The sequence below is a fragment of the Trichosurus vulpecula genome, chromosome 1 (assembly GCF_011100635.1).
Source record: "Trichosurus vulpecula isolate mTriVul1 chromosome 1, mTriVul1.pri, whole genome shotgun sequence".
Classification (NCBI taxonomy): Eukaryota; Metazoa; Chordata; class Mammalia; order Diprotodontia; family Phalangeridae; genus Trichosurus; species Trichosurus vulpecula.
The window spans coordinates 294,912,465-294,918,464 of NC_050573.1; the positions used below are offsets into that span (position 1 = coordinate 294,912,465).

General features: G+C 36.0%; 1 protein-coding gene across 1 annotated transcript in view; it reads right to left on the reverse strand.

Annotated features, from left to right (window-relative positions):
• Positions 1–5,797, reverse strand: part of PEX2 (peroxisomal biogenesis factor 2) — a 33,201-nt gene extending 27,404 nt beyond the window's left edge. Inside the window, exon 1 of the mRNA XM_036758471.1 lies at positions 5,757–5,797. The gene's annotated coding sequence lies outside the window, so the exon portion shown is untranslated. The remainder of the gene's footprint in view (positions 1–5,756) is intronic.
• Positions 5,798–6,000: the final 203 nt, after the last annotated feature.

Sequence of the window (6,000 nt, forward strand, 5' to 3'; positions counted from 1 at the left end):
GTAGCAGAATCAGGCTTTCGACCCAGGTTCTCTTGACTCCAAATTAAGCAGCTCTTCCTATAATACAATACTGCCTTCTACTTTTAGATCACAAGAGCTTGCCCCTAGGGGTGCCATTGTACTACAGGTACATCAGCCATTAGGAAGTTCTTCTTTTCATTAGACAATTGTAACAGTCACCTTGGTGTGCTACCTTTAATATATAATTGGCATTAATGCCACTGTCCTGCTTGTCAATCATTGCTACCTCATTGATCAACCTGCAGACCTCAACATCATTCAGAATACGAATAATTGGACGTTTCAGAAGAATTTTTTTTTTCGCTATCAAGCTCTATATGAATAGGAATTTCAAACATAACGTCAAAGATTCAGTTCAATTGACAAACATTTTTAAAGCACCTATTTTGTGCTTTTTTAAAACACTGCTAGCCAGACTGGGGATTCAAAGAACAATGAAATAGTGCATACTTTAAGAGTTTATATATTCTGTTGGAGGTGGGGGTGGGGGGGCTGTGCACAGATAAGTAAATGTAACTGGGGTGATCGAGAAAACTTTGAAGACATTTGAGCTAATCCTTTGAGAAACAGAAAGAGGGAGGGAGACAGTTCGGAACTTAAAATGTAACCAAAAAATTAAAAAAAAAAAAAGAAGAATACTGATAGGCAGAGTAAGGTGAGAATGTACTCCAGACATTGGGGATAAGGGGTGTATGAAAGTATCATCAGGAGATAGAATGCTGAGTTTAGGGAAATGTTTTTAGTCTGATTTGGCTGCAATATAGATTGCTTGAATATGAACTAAGTCTGGAAACAGAGGCTGAGGACAGATTTTGACGGTCCCCCAAACCAGGTTGAGTTTCTGTTTTATCCTAGAGACAACAGAGAGTGACTGAAGGTTTTTGAGAGAGAAAATGATACTAAACCTGTGCTTTAGGAGACTCATTGGGAGCAAATCTTGTTTGTATTTGTGTCCCTGGCATCTAGATGGTGCTTTGCTCATAATAGGTGCTTAATAAATATTTGTTGAATTGATTGTAAAATAAATTGTATCACTTAAAAAGTTGGTTGTCATCTAACTGGAAAACTCAGCTATCCAGAATGATTCATTCGGTAAGGTTTCCAGTTAGCTAATATTTCCCTGTAGCTACATGTTCACTTATGTCGTTGCTGAATATGCAGAAGTCATTGGCTGTGTAATGGAATTTCAGATGAATTTATTTTGTAAAAGAGTATCAATTCATAGACAGGGAATAACCAGATAATGACAACCTGGGCATAACAATGAATCAAGCTCTTTAAGTAAGTGCTTTATCTTTAGAGGATGGTAGTTGAGGTTATGAACCCGTTTTTTAAAAAAAAGACTTCTTTGTGCTCTTTTATGTTTTTGCATAAGTATTAAAGGAGTAGTCTCATTAGTAACTCATGATGTTTCTTCAAATACATTTTCCTAGGATTCTGGCCTATATACACTACTTTCTTAAAAAATTGAAAACTATTGTGGAATCTGTGTGTGTGTGTGTGTGTGTGTGTGTGTGTGTGTGTGTACACATATATCCTTGAGAAAGTGTTAGTAAAAGCAAAATTTATTTAAGTTTTATAATCATAGGGCAATTAACAATAATGTAAGGCGGTTTTCCTTTTCAAGAAAAAATGATTTTTTTTTGGAAAGCTTTATGCAATCTCTTAACTGCTAACTAATAGAGTGCTAAAACAATTTAAAGAATAGAGTCAACTATGCTTAGGGCAGGGTATATACAAATCACCAGTTTAAAAAATCAAATAGAAAGCTTTAGATCTTTTAATTTGTTTTTAAATGTTTTCACTTATTTGCATAGTAGTCGAGACTCTAGGATTCATCTAACCTTTTAAATGAAGTGATGTAAATACAATGTGGGATAATGGATAGAATGCTAGACTTGGAGTCAGGTTCAAATTCTGTCCCAAATTTCTGACACTTAACTAGCTATGTCAAGGTAGACTTTCTGAGCCTCAGTGTCTTTCACATCTTTAAAATGTGAATGATAATAGCTACAGTAACTACCTCACTAAGCTTAGAATGACCTCTAATGTCTCCTCCAGCTCTATAACTATGGTTTCATGATCCCTTCATTCTAGACTAATAGTTATAAAATGTTCAGGATTCATGAACCAATAGGAGTCACATAGAGAACCTGGATTTTTCAGGTGGCTAAATAAACAGAAAAAAAGTAAAGAGTACATTATTTATATATGTGCTTTGTTTTTCATATTAGCCTTATGGAAATGCTTTTTTTTAAAATTAGGAACTCTGTATTTCCATATAAATAATTAGACATGTTTTAAAAATTAGGTATGCTTGCTCTTGAAAGCAGATTTCTGAAATTCATAAATTTGTTTTGAATTAGAGTAACAATTTTATGTGCTATAATAGTGGTTGTATTAATAATACACTGTAATAAAAATATGCTGAAATAGTTGCTATCGTGATTATTGATTGATTTGGAAGATGGTCTACTTCACCATGACTTAAATGACAATTTATTTTAAAATGACCAAAACATCCTAAATTTTTCTGATATACTTATAAAATCTGAAAAATAATGAAATGAATCACTTTAAAATGTTTAGTATATACCTTTTAAAAAGGAAAGTTACACTTATCTGAGGTATGAAAAATATATATCAGACTTACGTAAAAAAAAAAGCATTTTTGTACAAAAATTGATTATTTAGATTTTTGACTAATGATTCAAATCAAATTTCTCCCAGTTCAAAGGACACAGTGACACTATTTTAGATACGAATTTGAAAGAAAAGGAGTCAGATTGTATGAAAATACAAACTCACATAAGATGTCAGCATGTAGAAAAATATTGAATTTGTACTAAACATATTGCAACAAATATGATACCTAAACACACTTATGGAGGTGACTTTTAATATTTCATGTAAAGTACACACTCATTAGTATCCCAAATTACGTTTTAAAAAATCATTAAAGGCAATTATTCAAAGCACATTAAGTATTTTTTTTCACCAGAAACAAAACCATATTGAACTGAAGTGTGCCAGTGTTTCGGAATTATAGAGTATATTAGAGGGGAATCAGTAAGAAACCTGAAAAAGTAGGACATGCCAAAATTACATCTTTGGATCTAAATTATTTTTAAGACCAAAAAAAACAAGATGGAAGAAAATCATACATAGCAATATTTAATTTTTCTTGAAGAAATGTCTTTCAAGTGCACTGGCCATTCAAAAAAATAGGACTCAACTACAAAACTATTTAATATGCTGCGTTTCAACTTTAGATAATTTGTCCAAATTATTTACCTGTCTTAGTTATTCATACTAGATATATATTTACACTTTCAATTCAGATTTAGTATCCTTTTCAGGGAATAATTGAATCCAAGGAAATGTTTCTACAATTAATAGCTTAGCCAAAAGCAAGCAGTAAAGACCAACAACCTTAGAAATAAACTTATTAAATAAAGATAGAAAGAAAATTTATAACCCCGTTCCTCTTCTTCTCTCTTGGTTTACCCCACATATTTTTTTTGTCAGGTCTTTTTGTTTCTATCTTCTCAACATCTCTGTTATGTCTCCTTTTTTACTTACAGCCACTACCCTGCAATAGAATTCATTACCTTATGCCTGGGCTACTCCACTCACCTTTTGGTTGATCTCTCTGCCTAAAGCCTTTCTCTACTGTACTCTATTCTCCACTCAGCTACCAAAATTATTTTCCTAATGTGTAAGTCTAACCATGCCAACACTTTGATAAACTCCATTGGTTTCTTGTTTTCTCTAGGATTAAATATAAGATGCTCTGTTTGGCAGGTCCTGCTTTTTCAGGCTTCTTACTCATTCCCCTCTAATATACTCTATGATTCAGAAACACTGGCACACTTGCTGTTCTTTACTCATGAGACTCCATCTCCAGACTCACTAACTCCCTTTTGACTAAGTGTCCCTTATATCTAGACTCCTCCCTTTCTTACCTCCACCTCCTGGCTTCCTTGACTTTCTCCAAGACTTATCTCAAATCCAGCCTTCTGCAGGAGGTTTTTCCCTATCCTCCCTTCCCCCAATACTAGTATCTTCCTGTTGATACAACCTACCTGACTGATATATCTTGCATGTACAGTTATTTGCATGTTGGCTCCCTCATCAGTACGTGAGCTCCTTAAGGGCCAGTGATCTTGTTTTTGTCTTTCACTGTATCCTCAGCACTTGGCACAGTGCTTAGCAATATATAGTAAGTGCTCAGCAAATGCTTGTTGGCTGTCTAATTGTGCTTTATTACTTTTTTCCAAGCTGCGAAGCCAAGTGATATATATTTTTTTATTCTTAAAATTTGTGTTTGAGAGCTTTGCATCAATGTAGTGTAATCTAGGACCTAGGACTCCCTAAAGGCTCCGATCTCACATCGACAAAGTCTGATCCTGGGGCCGACTCCAAAGGGTCATTATTTCAAATAGCCATTAGCTCCCTTTAACATTCCAGTTATCTTCTTTTTCCCATAGGATCCAACACAGTCCTCCTAAGACTTGGCCTATCACTCCTTTCTCTACTGACTGAGCAATTTACTGTAATATTTTAGGGTAACAAGTTCGAGACCTTTTGTACTATCCCTCTATGCCCAACTCCAGTCCTTATGGCTTTGTTCTTCAAGAAAGATACTTTTTTTTCCCCAAAAACTATAGAGTCAGAACTTCTTTCCCTAGGTATGGTGACTGAACTCTTAAACTTTGTAAATTTTGAATTTGATGCCACTCAAAGTTATATCACTTGCACATAACTATTATAAGGAAGTTGATATATCCTGATCAAACAAAAAGTTTCCCCAAAATGATGGGTTTAGACTAGATAATACTAAGGTATCTTCTAGCTTCTAGTTTCTATGATGATAAAAATCAAGCCTTAAATAGTGGAGAAGCTGAAATCATTCACTTGATATCTGCTGTTTAATCCCAAGCAATCTGCAATAGTTTGTCATAGAATTTCGTGATTGGAAAGAACCCTGAAGATACCTCGTTCAAATTGTACCCAGAGGAAATTGATCATCCCTCTATATTGTTTGCCTAACTTGTGCGAGTAGCATTCACAGAAAAGTGGGTACAGAGTACAATAGTAGGGAGGCACATGTTAGGGAACATGGGTAGCCAAGGCTACTCAGTCTTCTAGTATCCTCGATCAGCAGGGCTAGCACTCTTGATTCTATAGCCAGCCTTCTTCCCTACTGCCAGAGGTCACACTCCTCAAAGCTGCTTTTTCCTTAGAGTATCCATGTCTTTATAGAGTGTCTGTCTCTGCTCCTTCAATTGCTTTTCTCAAACTGACTTTCTACCTGTTGGGTAGGGTGTCCTATTTTATGTGAACCTGAAAAGACCTTAGCCTGGAAGGGCCAGGGTCTCCTAATGCCTCCTGGGCCATCTCCAGTCATCCTGGTAAATATCAGGCCACTGGACCCAGATGGCTCTGGAGGAGAAAGTGAGACTGATGACCTTGTACAGCCCTCCTTCACCCAAATCCAGGTCAACTGCAAGTCATGTCATCATTTCCCTGATGTTATGGTCCTCTTCAAGAACAAAGGACAAACACAACAACCATGACTTTCTAGAGTGTCTTTCTCTGCTCCTTCAATTGTGTTTCTCAAATTGACTTTCCACCTGTTGGACAGGGTGTCCTATTTTATGTGAGCTACTAGATGCCACGACTGATAGGGTGTAGAGGGGGGAAAAAGGAGAAAAGAGAGATTTTTCCCTTACCATTATAGGTGTCTCCTCCAAAGTCAGCTTCTGACCTGCACTCACTTACACTGTTGAACTATAAAATTCCTAAATTGCTGGCTATCTGCAGGACTTGGCTATTTATAGCCCCAGTGGGGTGTAACTTTCAGCCCACCCAATCTTGTTGCCCTTTCTCACTCAGAGAGAACTGTTTGTACTTTGGAAAGGGGTCACTGGAATTTAACACCTTATTACCACATCAACACTCTTTCCTTGTACTACA